The 17,804-nt window shown below is 41.0% G+C and overlaps 1 protein-coding gene and 1 long non-coding RNA gene across 4 annotated transcripts in view; one reads left to right on the top strand and one right to left on the bottom strand.

The window, feature by feature from the left end:
* tsnare1 (T-SNARE Domain Containing 1) overlaps positions 1–17,804 on the top strand; it is a 341,252-nt gene that overhangs the window by 114,934 nt on the left and 208,514 nt on the right. The window lies entirely within an intron of this gene.
* Positions 2,691–16,208, bottom strand: LOC139435311 (uncharacterized). Its single transcript, XR_011644583.1, has 3 exons — positions 15,434–16,208; positions 3,359–3,481; positions 2,691–2,942 (listed from the first exon to the last, which is right to left on the bottom strand). It is a non-coding gene; the product is annotated as an uncharacterized lncRNA (long non-coding RNA).

The raw sequence follows: 17,804 nt of genomic DNA, 5'->3' as shown, positions 1-17,804 counted from the left end.
TTACAAGTGCCCATTGTATCAGCAAGCATTTCATTTAGCCTAGCTTTAAAAACATGTAATTACAATATGGGGATTCAGACAGATTTGATTGAAGGGAACTTTGATGATAATCTTCTCCAGATCCGGGTGATTTATCAGTTTAAGTTAGACTTTGAAAGAAAAAGAACTTGTGTTGGAACCAAAGTGGCAGCATGACCAACAGAAGGGATTCAGTGATATTCTAGCACTGAGCACACAGAAACAGTGTGTTGTCCTGTGATAGGCCAGTCCACATGCACACTGGATATCCATCCATCATGCTCAATGAAAGCTGGACAAAGTGTGCGTAAAAGATGTCTGTGTGCTGAGATAACATTATAATGCACTAAAGGTCTCTCACTTGAAAAATGACCAATTTCTAAATGTATCACAATATTGTAACGCCACTCGACTGACCGCAGACACTCACGTTATTACCTGGCTTTTTGGCAGTATAGCTGGGTGAGTAGAATGAATGGCTGGTGATGAACAGTGGAGATCTTACAGTACTTCCAGCTTATACCATGAATATCGGTTTATAGCTGTGTTACCGGTCTCAGGATTGGGATCTGAGTACGGCTGGGAACAATGACAAGAAGTCACACACGTTAGCGTATGAATGTTCTGGCTTCATTAACCATCTTCAAATATATGTCTATGTCTCAAAATAGCATATTTATTTATGTTCCTCTTGCATATTAGCTTAAATGCCAAATGGCCATATCAAATGCACTAAAACAATCAAATCTAATTTGAAATAAATAAACTTAAATACTTTAGACAACAATACCACTACAATAACTGAATTATCTGTATATTCTGCATATCTACCTTACATGTTACACATACTCTGAATGTGTCACAAACTTAGATACACAAGGTAAACGACTCAAACACACGACCCGGGAGACAGAGGTAAAATATGAGTAAATACTTTATTTTCAAAAATAGGAATACATAACATGATCGACACTCTTAAATGAGGTGCAAAAAGGCACGAAAGAAAATCGCTCACTAAGTGAGGAACAAAACTTACAAAGTAAATCAGGAGCATGAATCAGGCTTGAGATAAGATAAGTAATTGCTGGTACGCAGACTACTGACATGGAGACAGGACAAGACGAACTGACACAAAACAAGGGGGGAGTGGAAACAATTAGGGACGGGGCTGACGCTGATGAGAGGCACACACAAGGGTAGGGAGTCAAAGAACCTGGGCTGAAGTTGAATAGTCCATTTAGCTCAGGAACCTTCCTAACGGAGTGAAATGACCCGGAAGTCCCTCAGTGGCAGCCATGATAAGTGCCGTTCTAATTCTCTAGTAGATGAAAGGAAAGGAGGTTTCAAACTTCCTTTATAACCTCCTTTAGCTTAGGAACCACTGGACCTCCCTAACCGAAAGGAGAGGAGAAAATGCTGCCCCACAATGCCTTGCAGCCGCAGCATTTGCCGTCACTCAACAGTCGGCCGTTCACGGAAACAAACGATTATGACCGAGAAATTATATCATGAAAGTTGCTTTGTTTTGAACGTTCATCAGTATTATAATCAAAAAGAGAAATATGAACGTTTTGAACGATGTTTGAATGGTGATATACACACTGAGGACTTACGTTTATAATAAATGATCTGTATTGATTTTAAGATATTTTCATAGTTCATACGTATTGGGATCATTTGTATTAATGTGGACCGGAGGGAGAGGGTGACGAGCAGAAGTTTCACTTTCCTTTTTTATTTAAATTCCAACTTTGGTCATGAAGAATCTGTTTCTCTGTTGTCCACGTTCATAAAGCAAAGCAACAGCATCAGAGCACGGCGCAGAGTCTCTAGATGAGTTTACAGTAGTCCCTCGTTCTTATTATACATCCATGTTGTAGTCCGCTGTATAGAAAACTGTAGTTTCCATAGTTTCCCCACAGCAGCAGACGCACATTCATGACGTCCGCTAGAAGAACCACTAGAAGAACGGACTGATGAGGAAGACCTGCCTGAAGCACCGGAAGAGCATGAGTATACTGTAAAAATATTCACCGTGAATTCACAATAATTACCTGGCAACTTGTTGAATGACTTTCACAGTAAGATTCACAGCAATTTACTGTGAATGTCTTCACAGCAATGTATTGGAATTTCACATCCATGATAGTACAATATATTACTGTGAATGTCTTCACAGCAGTGTATTGTAATTTCACATCCATGATAGTACAATATATTACTGTGAATGTCTTCACAGCAGTGTATTGTAATTTCACATCCATATTACAATGCATTGGTGTAAAGGTAAAACTGTATACTGCAACTACACAACTTCAATGCCTAAGGAATTACTGTGATATTACAGTATGTTACTGGGAAATTACATCATTTTCTTGTACATGCATTACAACAAGGGCCTGTACTTTTACATTTCTATTGTGAAAGCAATGTAGGAGTTGCCAGTAATTTACTGTGAATTTACAATGATAGACGTGCATAACTGTAGACCCCAGCTCCGGTACTTCCTGGAGGAAGCTCATACAATGGTTTCCTGTCAAATACTAAACCAAAGTGTGAGCTTCCTCCAGGAAGTACTGGAGCTGGACTACAAAAATGCACATAGGCTATTGTACAACTAAAAACAACACCCCAAACGCACAACTGAGGTAAAATCAATGGAAGCCCACTGGCATATTTATTGACAAAATTAAACCTGAATAAACAAGGTTGAAAACATCATGAACAGTGTGGTGAAAAAAGGAACTAATTCATGCATGCACTCAAAAGAAAAAAAGAGGCGCAGGGACGACAGGATCAGGTCAGTTGTCTATGCAGACCATTCAAAGTCTATCAGCTTCCGGTGAAGGGTGCTCACGTGAGGGTTAATAGAGCTTCGCTTCTTTGCCTTGGAGCCTTTCTCCGGGTTGATGCCCAAGAAGCACCTGTTAATAAGCAAAGATAAGTTTCAGTTTTAAATAGACTCGTGTATTTCAGGCAGCATTTATCAAGGTGTCTTTTCCCACACCACACCCTGATGAAGACTGTTACCTGTTGGATCATCCTCTCACAATACAAGAATGTTTAGCCTAGCAGGTTTACTTACTTATCTGAATGTTGAAGCCTTACTATAATGTGAATTAAACCATTATGTCAATTTTTTTAACAAGATAGCCCAGCAACATCAAGTGATGGTGTGGTCCCAATTCGCATAGTTGGTTCCAGGCTTCATACTCAAAGCATTTCATCTACTTTATGGCCTCTTTAGAAAGGCATGGACTTAATAACCAGATAGTGAAACACAACTTTGCATGATAAGTCTTACTGATGACATTGATCATGTGTTTGAGCGTTACAATACCTTTGGATGAACTCCAGTGTGCATGATCCAACGGGATACTCGAGTTTGAAGAGTAGCTGCTGAATAAAGCAGCTACCCCAGGCAAAATCGATAGCATCCATCCAGAAGGCTTCATTGTGTCACCTGAAATGAACAGATACCCCATCATGCGTTATTGTGGATAGGTACATTCCTAGAATCAATCAAAACAAAAGAATACTTGAGCTAGAAATGTCAATTCCAGATCTGAGTAACATTCATGATTGGCCAAGGACCAAAAATCAGGAAAATATACAGTGCAGAGGATGCAAGGACATGACACAGAACCCTCCACTTCAGGTGGACAGCACTTTTCTACTCCACCATCAGTGAGGTAGGCTACGTAATAGTCACTGTAAAAGCATCAGAGTCCCTGTGCAGATAGGAGAATCTGGCTGAACGACATATTCATTTTGACAGTTTAGTCTGTACATAATTTATATGGTGCTTCCAATTGAGTTTTTCGTCTACATGCACCAACTTTTTTTATCTCCGTATTGCAAATCCGTATAATGCAGTCATTTCTACTCTCAGACTTTGTATTGAATAACATTTGTTTTGGCCACATTAAGGGATAATTTATTAACTGCAAACCAGTTACATAGTAGAGGAGAGAATTCAAAGTTCAGGTTCAACCTCAATATATTTGGGGAGAATTAAAATGAGCCGTCTTTATTTGTAGACAGCCAAGCCCCCTCCTGTGTTCGGTGAAGCATTATATGCTTACAAATCCAATGTAGGATATAAACATGACTAAACTGCAATGATAGCAAAGCTGTGGCTTGTGTTTTTGGGCTAATAAAGTCCAAATCATTGCTGGGCTGTCAGCCAATGAGTGACGTCTGAGGAAGATGAAAAATGTAAATTAAACATTGTTGAGAAAATGCTGCATCTCTTGCATTTATTGACATATAGGAGCCTTATTGTTTACCTTTTTAATATCTTTTTTTGTAATATTCAATTGCTTGGTTTTCGTGAAATGAGCCTGTTTTCCTATTAAAGTGTAACATATTGATGCATCTCCACAGATCATCTTAAATCCCCCCCATTGTAGTTACAAAACTGTAAAAATGAGGGCCCCCCAAACAGCATCTTGCATAGGGCCCCCAAAAAGCTAGAAACGGCCCTGCTTACACTACACACACTGCCTTACACTACACACCAGACACTGCCTTACACTACACACCAAACACTGCCTTACACTACACACCAGACACTGCCTTACACTACACACCAGACACTGCCTTACACTACACACCAGACACTGCCTTACACTACACACCAGACACTGCCTTACACCACACACCAGACACTGCCTTAGACTACACACCAGACACTGCCTTACACTACACACCAGACACTGCCTTACACTACACACCAGACACTGCCTTACACTACACACCAGACACTGCCTTACACTACACACCAGACACTGCCTTAGACTACACACCAGACACTGCCTTACACTACACACCAGACACTGCCTTACACCACACACCAGACACTGCCTTACACTACACACCAGACACTGCTTTACACTACACACCAGCAGTGGCAGTTCTAGAACATTTTACATGGGGGGCAAGAGGTCATGCCAGGGTGGCATGGGAGGGCGGACAGTACGTGGTATTTTATACTGTATATAACCTATTTATTGTTAATTCATGCCCTAACACAAGTGTTCTTAATGCACAAGAGAAACAAGGTGTTCAGACAAACAATCGGGTGCCCTTTGAGTCCCCCAAGCTTACTTCAATAATTTTAAATGAAAGGAAACTACAAATGTATTTTAAAGCAATGAATTAATTAACAGGTTGTTTTGCATTACAATGTAAAACTAAATATATATACTTTGTTTTAAAAAAATTGGTTGTCTTAGTATTAGACAGACATATTTGCATGTCCTCACTAAGCCTTATTACATATTAATTTAAAATTAAACAAATCAAAATGGCTAATTATCCCAAAATGTTGCTAATATAATCATATGCTTGTCAACTTTAACTGATCAAAAATAAATTCTGAAAAAATACGTGAATTATCTATAAAATTGCAATATTGTCCCTCAGTTTGTTTCAACCCCGTCACGCCATACCATTTACCCTCCTATTAAAATAATGGATCAGTCCATGTGTGATCTGCATTGAGGGAATTACATCACAAAAGTGTCAGTTTCTTCTCCTACCTATATTTCAGTTTTTGTATTTTCAGATTAAGATTGACAAACTCAACATTTCAACTCTGTTATATGAATTAATTATAGTAAATACTTGTTTATTACAATTTTGTAATGTCCTTGACTTCCACGTGGTGCCATATCTTAGCTAAATAAGGTCTCATGCCTACTTTTTGTCAAAAACTTCAACCCTGTTACATTTTTTCAAGGAAATTCCTAGTAATTATTTATATGTTGTGCCTGAGGTGGGAACATGTAAGTAGTCCACTACCAGATGTTATGACCAAAACATTTTGGTTTCATTTTTCAAAGATATAAAGACCCAAAAGGCACCCGATTCAGAGAATACTGATAATTCTGCATACTGTAAGTACTTAATTATAATTAAGTACACAAATGACATCACCCATCTCTTCAGAGAGCTACAGGTGACCTGTGCAGCAAGACATTTCAATCAATATTTGTCAATACTAAGAGCTGCTAGATTGAGCTGCTGTGATGGAACATGTAAGGAGAATAAAAACATACCATGTGGTCCAGCTGGAGTTTCATCTGCCTCCTGATCCCTGCCTCTGTCCCTCTTTCTGACACTTCATCTTTATTCCTCATATATTTCTTCTTCTTCACTAATGTCTTCATCTCCTGCTCTGACCCTCCTGGTCTCTTCAGTGAACTCTCTTTTCCTTTTCCTCTTTCTGTTCATCCTGATCACTTCTCATATGTCTTTTTGTTGTTGTTGAATCACTCCTATACTCTGGCCTGCAAGAGTCTACTTGTGAAAAGCACTGGTACAAATGCGTGTATAACTTTACACGTTCGGGCCATGTAGCCTAGCTATTATGTAGCATATCATAAATATAACATCAGAAAGTATTTATCAAACGCACACAGGCTCTGTGTTTAGATCCAGTTTTTACGGTAGAGCAGGGGTCTTCAACTAAAATTCAACGAGGTCCAGTTAGAGAAAATCTCCCCATGCAAAGGTCCGGAACATCAAAATGTCTAAGTTGCTTCATGAATTAGTGTGATATATATTGAAGTGACCTGTAGCTTTATCAACGTCTGCATGTAATCAATGACTGACTGCCAATCAAATAAAGTACAATTCAAAAACAACAATATTTATTGTCAATTAACATTGAACTATACAGTAAATACTGTGGATATGTGTAATGTTCCTCTCGGGCTGCATTTACAAATAAAATAGAGAAAATAAATAATAAATAATCTTAAAAGTGCTTAATTTTAGATAAATAAAATAAAGTGTAGCAGCAGCTTGAGAGTCCCTTTTTCTTTGTTAACCGTTTCACATCCTGACTTAACAGTTTCAGACGAGTATAGAACAATATCAGTCTTTACACATCATAACAATTTAACAGTTTTAAAGTTTCTCTTTCTTTCCCTCTTATATTGCAGTCCCTCACTCACTTTTTTTAAATTCAGTGTAAGAATTGAGCTCGAGCTTGTCCTGCCAGGAGTTTGTAAATCTGGGCTGAAATGGAGTCAGGGCCATTCTCACACACATGCAGGTGCTCATTGGTTACAGTGATGCAAACACAGTATGGTGAAAAAAGAGAGAACTATACGAAGCAGAAAAAAAACAGCGTAATATACCATCTGACAAAGGCCTGCGCTATAATGCTTCAATTAACTGGCTATTCTTTATAATATACTCCGATCAATAGGAGACAGAGATGTTAAGTTAAAAATCAAGGGTTTTTATTATTATTTACAGCAGGGGTGGGGAACTTTTTTTCTTTAAATTTTTACAACATCCTCCGAGGGTCGTACAAATTATTGAACTCAACCTCTGCTTAAAAAAAGTAAAATCACAGCCCATTCATTTGGCCTTTCTTTCATGCTGTGCAAAGAAAAAGCAACCTCTTAATCCAGATACCTCACCATGACTCACGCATGCACGCACGTGCACGGTGTGGCATGACCACCAACACAGAAGGATACGGATACAAGATGTGTGCAAATGTATTTAGTATCCTATCCATGTGAACATGATTTCAGTGGGGGGGGGACCTAACCTCTTCTAGGGGGGTCCGGGGGCATGCTCCCCCTGGAAGATTTTTTTTTTTTTTTAAATATTGAAGTTAAAAGCAACAATCTGGTGCACTTTGAGAGCAACATTAAGAGATCTATGGATACATCTCTCAACACCCATATGAAACAGAACTGTAAGCATATTTTTCTTTTTGGATATTTTACAAATCACTCCCATTTTAAACTCTATTCTTGTTATTTTTAACAACTTTTTTGTTGCTGTCATATAGTATTTTATACCTGTTTTTCATTTAGTCTCATTAATAACTATATTGATCATATCAAGGTGTGCCTTAACCTCACTGAGCTGAGGTTATTTGAGCCTCTCAGGAGAGAGCTCTCTTCCACCTGGTTGTAGAAAAGCTCTTTAAATTCGTTAGCATAGCTAGCTAACCAGATGCTAATAACAACAGATTGCCACTGTGCTTACAACTAAAGACACAGCCATGCAAACACTGCGGCATGTGTACGGCTCCTTATGGGTATTGCAATATTTTAAGGGCTGGAGCAGCGTTCCGGTGCTCTCTGTCAGCACTCCTTTCAGAGGAGACATATACCACGTGAAGACACGTTACGCTCGTGTTGTGTTCAAGGAACCTGTCCTTGGCCAGGAAAAACAGGTACTCGCTTGTTTAATTATTTTTGCGGTCTAGATTTCTTCTTCTTTTTTCAAGAGAGAAGTTGACTCCCCCTCCCCACCCCCACCCCAAAACAAAAACTCTTCGGTTCTCCACGAATTACACAAGTCACCCAAATCAGCGTTAAAAAAGCGGGAGGATCCGAAAAATCCCCTATTAATGTATTGATTATAGCTCCGATTATAGTAAAAACAAAACTAGTGGAAGGGGAAATGCTCCCAGGGGAAGCTGATCCATAGGTGCTGGGACAGCTCGCTCCCTCTCTGAAGTCTGTGTGAACGCCGCTCCGCACTTTAATGCAGGGCCGTAGCTGCGTTTTTAACGGGCCTAAAATGATATTTAAAATGATTCACTTTTAACTAATGTAATGCTTGTTTCGTTGCTTGAGAAGCTTGTGGAAATAGTGTAGGTTTGTTTTAGTACAGTTTTAGGGAAACAAAAGTTAGGGGGCAGCTGGGGGGGGCAAGGCTCTACAGTGGGGAGGCAGCTTCCCCCCCGTAGATCCGCCCCTGCACACCAGACACTGCCTTACACCACACACTGCCTTACACCACACACCAGACACTGCCTTACACTGTAATGCTGCCATACATACATTCATATTGAGAAGGAAAGATTGTTGCACCCACTCTCATACATATTGTATTCTCCACACAAGCTATTATCAGTAGATAATTATTTCAATCTAAGTGCAATGAAGCTTGGTGAATATGAAATTGTAAATACATGTACACAATAAAAAAATTAAAATAGCAGGGGTGTCTGTTTTTATATAACTTGTGCAAAACATGCCTCGTATTTCACATTCGTATTGTCTCTGTCTTCACCATCTCTCTTTTAATGGCCACATATTATTTACCTCTCCTCAAATACACAGACTTTTCGGCATTTCCAAGCTTTGCATTCTATCTATACCTCTGTATTTTTGACCATGTCAGAACAAAGGCAGTCATTTGAGGGTGCAGCACTTGACAAAGGGGTGGGAGAGATGGCTTGTGTGTGCAGCTTACAGGTCGTGATGTGGATCTCAGCCCGCAGTAATGGCTCCAGGCCATTACCTCTCCCTGTCATTTGCAATGACATGTGCTTTTGAAAAAGGAAAATGGTGCTGCCCACATACCTTATACAGTAAACCCACCACTCCTGCAGCCTGCCTGGGGCTTAATGCCATGCCATTTCCCCACCCACTCTATCATCATCAGTGCAGCCTTTTATGTCCATTCCAGAGCCCGATGTATTCATTATAATGACACAACACAGTATTTCAAAAACAATTACTGTAATTTAAATGGTCCTGCAATTTCTTGTCACTTATTAATGTAGCCTTGTTGTGTCAATTCTTTCAAAAAAAGAGATTTATCATTTTCTCAGCTCAGTTGGATCTGTTAAACATTTCACCATTGTATGAATTAACTATTTAAAGCAGATGTTGTCGTATTGCATATTAAACATTTGTCACCGTGACTGAAATGTCAAACAAAATGGTGCCATTCATGTCCATAATAGAATATAAAGGCAGATGTAATCACAAGCTGCCAAAACATAACCAGCCAGAAATGTCAGGAATAGAAAATAATTTAGTTACATTGTATATGTGAAGAAAAGAAAGCACAGATAATTCATTTTACCAAAATGGTCTCTCATAGCTATTGTTTTTTAAATAATATGTATACCTGTCTAATCTGTCCAGACTTGTGACCACTTGCAATACATTTTCAGGGGGGTTTTGCAGTGCTTTCTCAACTAACCGTTTTTTCTTTCTTTTGGGCTGTTATGAACATTGACCCAATCTACTCTTGTGCGGAACAAAGAACCGCTTACATACTCTGAAAGCAATCAGTCCAACCAAAGGATTTCTGATGGTTATTATGTGATTTTAGCATGAATTAAATGGCACATCTAACCATTGGTTGTGAACTGTCAAAGCATCTTACAATGTAATGTAATGTCAGTACACACCATGAACATATACACTCACAACAGCAAGAAATATACAGGTACTTCCTTTGTTTTGTTTGTGTTTAACGTCCAAGGTGCATTTGAAACAGGTGGGTTTTCAGTCTACGACTAAGGTATGTCGACTTTCTGCTGTCCTATCAATGATGAGCTTGTTCAACCATTCCGGAGCCAGGATAGCAAACAGGTGTGTTTTTGTTGAGCGCACCTGGGTCCCACTATCAATGAAGGACAAGCACGCTGATAACATGATTCAGGGGCTGCTGATAACCAGTGAAGGGACCAGAGAAGAGGTGCCGTGTGGGAGAACTCTGAGAGGTTGAAGACCAGTCGGGCTGCTGCATTCAGGACGAGCTGTGGAGGTCGTAGAGAACTTGCAGGTCGACCAGCCAGGAAGGAGTTCCAGTAGTGAAGATGTGAGATGACAAGACCTGCATCGCCTTCTGAGTGAGTGGGACGTATCCCCCTGAGGTGGCTGGGAGTGTATCTTCAGGAGCGGTTTATCGCAATTATGCTGGCAGTGAAAGATAGTTGGTCGTCCAGTGTCACAACCAGATTCCATGCAGTCCCTGCAAGACTGAATCAGGGAGCGGTTCTGAAATTGATAGTAAGGTCTGGCCGGGACTCCTTTATTTGGTCTTGTTTAAATTAAGCTGCAAGTGGTGTGCAGACATCCACTGTGAAAGTGTTGCTAGACAAGCAGAAATGCTATGATCACTTGAGTTTCAGATGCGGGAAAGACAGAATCAGTTTGAGTGTCATCTTCGTAGCTTTGGTAGGAAAACCCATGAGAACAAATGAGCTGAGTTAATTGGTGTTCATCAAAAAGAGGAGGGTACCCGGAACAGACCTCTGAGGAAGCCTGTATATGAGTTGAAAAGAGTCTAACACAGACCCTTTCCAAGTTACCTAGAAGCCGCGTTCTTTTTTTTCTCCCCTTGAAGTAGGATTTGAGTAGGGAGAGTGCTGAGCCGGAGACTCCCAGATCTTGGAGAGTCTGGTGGAGGATCTGGTGGTGGAGAGGGAGGCAGTTTCAGCAGTGTGGAGTTCCTCAGTGACCGCGAGGAGGGCCGTCTCAGCTGAGAGGCCGGCTTTGAAACCAGACTGCTGCGGATCAAGAAGGTTGTTCTGAAGAAATGGAAGAAGACGGTTGAATAAAGAAGTGCGTTGGATCCTAAGAAGAATCATAGTTATTTAAAAAAAAAAACGGAGTCAACGTGGGCCTATACCTCAAACCAGAGCCCAGTTTGCTCTTTTTGGTTAACTGGCAGGCTCTGTTGTGATTGGTCAACTGCTTAGGGATGTCTCGTCCTTAGTATATCACATATAGTGTGTTGGAGCAATAGCTAATAGTGCAAGTGTTAAATAGCGATGTCATTATGTTAAAGAGGTAAACAAAGGAGTCTAATGGGGGCGTTTCCGATGGGGGGGATTTCAGCCTTTGCAGACCATTTACATGCACATAAACCTATAGCACATTTCAGGGAAGGGAAAACACCCAAACTTAATCAATAGCCCCATGTGTTATGGGGAAGAGGAGACCTCTGTGGATAGTTTTATTTTTTTCCCTATGCTGTTTATGTATGCGGTCTGCTTTGTGATTAGTGCTGAGTGTTGAATACCGGCACTCCAGATATGGGAGCAAAGGCTATCAATGATCATGTGACATTTTAGAATAGCAGCGTTCATAAAATAATAGGTGAAACATTGGTAGAATCTTAAAAATTAATAGGCAACATGTTTGACAATTGTCTTTCTTTTTGTAAAACAATTCATAGTTCTCACTTCTCAAATTGAAAGATGTGCTGCTTTTCCTTGTAAGTAATTCTGGAGTGTTTCTGCATTAGGTCCTTTTCCTTTTGATGCATTGAGTCACCTTTTCTAACTATACCATAATCCTTCTACTTAAGAAACACTCTCAATGCAGGACTTTTACTTGGAGTATTTTTACAGTGTAGTATTAGTACTGTTATCAGGTATATGGTCTGAATACTTCCTCCACCTCTGCTACAATGTGTTAATTACAAGCAACCCTAAAGCCTGCTGAGATTGACGGGTCAATTAAAGTCAGGAAATCACCTCAGATTGTACCAAATGTCATGCCAATTTAGTTGAGATATTTCAGTCTAAACCACAGTCAATGACAGGAAATCATTTATTCCATTTCATATTCAGAGTCAGTAAGGACTGACAAGAAATGTCTGGTAACTGCAGTCCAAAAGCAACACAGTAAATAATTATTACCTAAAAATGACTTGTGACTTAAAGAGTTAGTCCATTAGTTTATATTTTAGAGATGCATTTTGTTAAAAGTAGCTAAAGCTGTTAAATAATTGTAGTGGAACTAAATGTACATTATTTCCCTTCTGAATGTAGTGGAGTAGAACAAAATATAATAAAATACTCAAGTAAAGCACTACCTCAAAATTGTACTTAAGTATAGTACTTGAGTAAATGTACTTGGTTACTTATCACCTCTGGCTTTTTGAACCAGAATACACACTCATGTTCAGAAATAGGGATGCATACAGCAGCAAACTGATTATATTTTTAATTTAAATAAAACCGTTGTCCCACTGTTGTTTTGCCTGTTTGACTCACATTACTTCTTCACCACTTGCCACCTTTTGGTTGTGCCAAATAACACTAATATTTGGTGATATCAGCATACATCTCAAAACCATTCTGAAAACAAAGTTCCTTTTCTAACTGATGATATTCTAACTCAAATGTTGTCATTTTTAATCTTTAAATTATGTATTAAATGTTTTGCTTTTAGTTATTTTCGGTAATGCAGTTCATTGGATTTGTTTTGTATTACATTACATTGCATTTAGCTGACGTTTTTATCCAAAGCGACTTACAATAAGTGCGTTCGACCAACAAGATACAAACTTGAAGAAAACAGAATCATATAAGTACATCAGGCTTCATAGAGCTAACACATTTCAAGTGCTCCTCAACTGGCTTTAGATAAGCCAGCCCTTTATTAGTATACAAGTGCTTTGTTAATAGTTCTATCGCTCGAGGTGGAGTCGAAAGAGATGAGTTTTCAGTCTGCGCCGGAAGGTGTGTAAGCTATCTGCTGTCATGATGTCAATGGGAGCTCATTCCACCATCTTGGAGCCAGGATAGCAAACCCACGTGTTTCTGCTGATGGGAACTTGGGTCCCCCTCGCAGCGAGGGTGCAGCGAGCCGTTTGGTTGATGCAGAGCGGAGTGCACGTGCTGGGGTGTACGGTTTAACCATGTCCTGGATGTAGGAAGGGCCAGATCCATTCGCAGCATGGTACGCAAGTACCATTGTCTTGAAGTGGATTCTAGCAGTTACTGGAAGCCAGTGGAGGGAGCGGAGGAGCGGCGTGGTGTGGGAGAATTTAGGAAGGTTGAAGACCAGACGAGCCGCTGCATTCTGGATGAGCTGCAGAGGTCGGATGGCACATGCAGGTAGACCAGCCAGGAGGGAGTTGCAGTAGTCTAGGCGTGAGATGACGAGAGCCTGGACCAGAACCTGCGTCGCTTTCTGGGTCAGCTGGGGGCGTATCCTCCTGATGTTGTAAAGCGTGTATCTGCAGCAGCGGGTTGTAGCAGCGATGTTTGCAGTGAAGGACAGGTTGTTATCTAGGGTCACACCCAGATTCCTTGCAGTCTGAGTCGGGGAAACAACAGAGGTGCCGATGTTGATAGTCAGGTCAAGAGAGGGACAATCTTTCCCCGGAAGGAAAAGCACTTCAGTTTTGTCAAGGTTGAGCTTGAGGTGATGATCAGACATCCACTGAGAGATATCAGCTAAACAAGCAGAGAGGCGTGCGACGACCTGGGTCTCTGAGCGGGGAAAGGACAGAATTAGTTGGGTATCATCAGCGTAGCAGTGGTATGAAAAACCATGCGGGCTAATGACAGATCCGAGCGAGTTTGTGTACAGGGAGAAGAGGAGGGGACCAAGAACAGAGCCCTGAGGGACCCCTGTAGTTAATTGACAAGGGTCGGACTCAGACCCTCTCCAAGTTACCCTGTAGGTGCGGTCTTTGAGGTATGAGGTGAGGAGGGAAAGTGCAGAGCCTGAATGAGGATCTGATGGTTCACCGTGTCGAATGCAGCAGACAGGTCCAACAGGATGATGACAGAGGAGAGGGAGGCTGCTTTAGCAGTGTGCAGTTCCTCAGTGACAGCAATGAGGGCAGTTTCTGTGGAGTGACCTGCCTTGAAACCAGACTGGTGCAGATCCAGAAGGTTGTTCTGATGGAGATAACAGGAGAGTTGTTTAAAGACAGCGCGTTCAAGTGTGTTAGACAGGAACGGGAGGAGAGAGACAGGCCTGTAGTTTATAACAGACGGGTTGAGAGTGGGTTTCTTTAGGAGAGGGTTTACTCTTGCCTCCTTGAGACTGTTTGGAAAGTGACCAGAAGTTAGAGAAGTGTTGATGAAATGGAAGAGAAACGGTAGAATATCAGGAGCGATAGTCTGAAGGAGGTTTGAAGGGATAGGGTCGAGAGGACAGGTGGTAGGGCGGGCAGAGGTAATGAGGGTAAGAACCTCACTTGGAGAGAGAGGGGAAAAGGAGGTTAGTGTGCCGGTTGAAGGTGGGTCTGGTGACCCAGCGGTGAGTCAGAAAAATAAGAGCGAATATCATCAACCTTTTTTTCAAAGTACTTAACAAAGTCGCTTGACAGAAGGGAGGAGGGGGGAGGGGCTTTGGGAGGGACCAAGAGGGAGGAGGGGGAGGGGCTTTGGGAGGGTCCAAGAGGGTGGAGAAGATGGAAAATAGTTTTTTGGGATTGGAATATGAAGATTGGATCTTATCTTGAAAGAAAGTGCTTTTTGCCTGAGAGATCGAAGAAGAGAAAGAGGAGAGGAGAGCCTGATAGGTTAGGAGGTCGTCATGGTGTTTGGATTTCCACCGTTTCCGCTCTGCTGCCCGAAGGATGGTTCTATTAGCACTGTTTAGAGTTCTAGGTGAGGCCCCGATTAATTTATTCCGGTAAATTATTCTGACCTCACTAATTGACCCGACCGAAGTTATTGAGTCTATGTAAGTTTACTGCTTGGCTCAGATCCACCAAACGTCAGCAAGATCTCACCTCTATTAACTCCCCGAAGAACCAGGTTCAATTAACTGCTGTTTCTATTCAGACAACTCTTTTTTAATCTGTTTAAGCGATCCCGAAGGATTTTGGTATCAGTAAATGGGGTGTGTTCCTACCTAAACATGTGTGTGGCAGGGTGCAATCTTACCTTTGAAGCAGGAGAGGAGAGCACAGATGTTCCCTTTTATTGTCCCAATCCAAAAGGTGAGATCAGTTTATTTGAAGAAAAAATAATAGGTCCAAACCAGTACAGAGTCTTTACCTTTTAACACATTATAATCATACAAAACATATCAAAATGGGGTTATATATTTTTTTTTTCTAAAACCTTAATTCATATTCATTCAAAAGCCCAAATCATGTATTCCAGATCGTTCTATTAACTTTCCAGCATAAAACCCAAATCATGTATTCCAGATCGTTATAGCAACTTTCCAGCATAAAACCCAAATCATGTATTCCAGATCGTTATAGCAACTTTCCAGCATAAAACCCAAATCATGTATTCCGAATCGTTCTAGCAACTTTCCAGCATAAAACCTTACCGAGAGCCGTCTAACCCAGCTCTGAAAGACAGAGCCTACCGGGAGAGAGTATACCAGGGGTTTCCCCCCCTCTCCCCGACGAAATCCAAAAAAGCCAGTCTTTTTATGCTCAAAAAACCGGATAGAAAACCCACAAACACCTCCTCTATACCCAACCAACATATTCTATTGGCTCTGGCATAAGACACACCTTCCCAAGTTTGTGTAAAACAAAACATGACTGGACATATTCTATGACTATGACATAACCACCTTTTTGAGGCCTCCATGTGTTTCTGCTTAAGTCTGGAGCCCCCCTCCCTGCTGTGAGAGGAGAGGAAAGAACCTGCCTACTCTCTTATCAGAGAGCAGGGCATAAATCATAGGCCTTACACTCAACTTAACAAACCAACTTTGTTTTGTTTATGCTGTAAATATAGAAAAACCTAAAATATGAAGCATTTTCATTGTGGGTTATACAAGAATATAATTGATTATAACTAACTTTCGTTTTAAGTATTCACCATACTATGAAGCTCTCAACACCCTCTTTTGAAAACGCAAAGTTATAAAACAGCAACAACTAAAATTGTAAGCATACCTACATATTCAAAAACCATCAAGAAGCATTCTCATTATGGGTTCATACAAGAATATGATTGATCATATATGATTTATAATTAACTGTCGTTTTAAGTATTTACTTCATACTATGAAGTTCTCAACACCCTCTTTTTAAAACGCAAAGTTATCAAACAGCAACAGATAAAATCGTAAAAACACATACATATTACATCCGTAAAACTTCAAGCATCAATATCATGAAAAGTTCTTCAGCATGTGTAATCAGGACGACCTTTTGATGAACCTGGTGTGGAGAACGCCGAAAACATAGTACCTCACTGGAATGTTCTCGTCATCACAGGTCAGGCACCCGAGTAAAAAGAGTCATGATGATCATAGATTTGTACGCACCCCCACTCGGCCTGACACTTGCAGGAGCGGGGGGCCTACAGTATCTGTTGTTCCAGTGTAGACTCCTAAATCCATGTTGCTATCTGATGTAAATCCTTGACCCTGACCATGGAGGGGTTGAGGTTCCTCCCTGGATGACACCTCCAAACGAAAGCCAGATAACTCGGCCGACAGTTGTTGTGGATTTTTTAGACCTCGTCAATAATCGCTCATGACTTTGTGACAAGGTCAATGAGGCCCCACACAATGATAGCACAAACGAGGAACCAGAGGCATATGAAACAGCTAAGCTGGCCTCGCTCATGGCATCCTGTGTGTGCAGTGTGAGTGTGGTGCTGGTGGTGACTTGGCACGTCACTTGTTGTCGTCTGTTTCTACCGTCTCTCCTGGCCTGTGACTACGACCTTGCAGTGGCTGACGTGGACCCACGTAGTGAAGTGGACCAGTGTCAGGGGTAGGTAGGGCTGCTGCTACCTGGCGTCTGATGTCTGACCATGCAGTTATCAGGTAGTCGTCCCTTTTTGGGAAATCCACTGCGATCGGAGTGGCTCAGCGGGTAGAGATGCAGCCTGTCCCTCAGAGCTGGAAGAAACATCATCCTCCACTGGCAGGGGTACAGGTGACTCAGCCGCTGGCTTCATGCTGCACAGGTTTCCTGGGTCCAGGACTTGGCTTCACTTGAGGCACTGTGACTGAAGTTTCCCTGCTAGGGAGGTTCAAATCCTCTTGGTAGATTGCTGAGGTATTAATCTCAACAATATAGCTAAGATCAAGTATAAATCATTTCTCTGATTCATAAAAAGTTGTTTTCAGTTTAAAACTTCCCCAAGGGTTTTCTCAAGCACTGGGCCATAACTTACTCTTATCAGTTTAACGACCTGACAGCCCTGCACCTCCATGCTGTGTGAAAACCAGCAAAAAAGAAGGAGGAAGATGTGCTCAAAAAAAAATCTAATTTAAATGAATACTGTTGTAGGGTGTAGGCATATAACATTAAAATAACTGAAAAGAAAACTAATA

This window comes from Pseudochaenichthys georgianus, chromosome 16 (genome assembly GCF_902827115.2).
Source record: "Pseudochaenichthys georgianus chromosome 16, fPseGeo1.2, whole genome shotgun sequence".
NCBI lineage: Eukaryota > Metazoa > Chordata > Actinopteri > Perciformes > Channichthyidae > Pseudochaenichthys > Pseudochaenichthys georgianus.
This window is presented reverse-complemented; position numbering and strand designations above follow the sequence as displayed.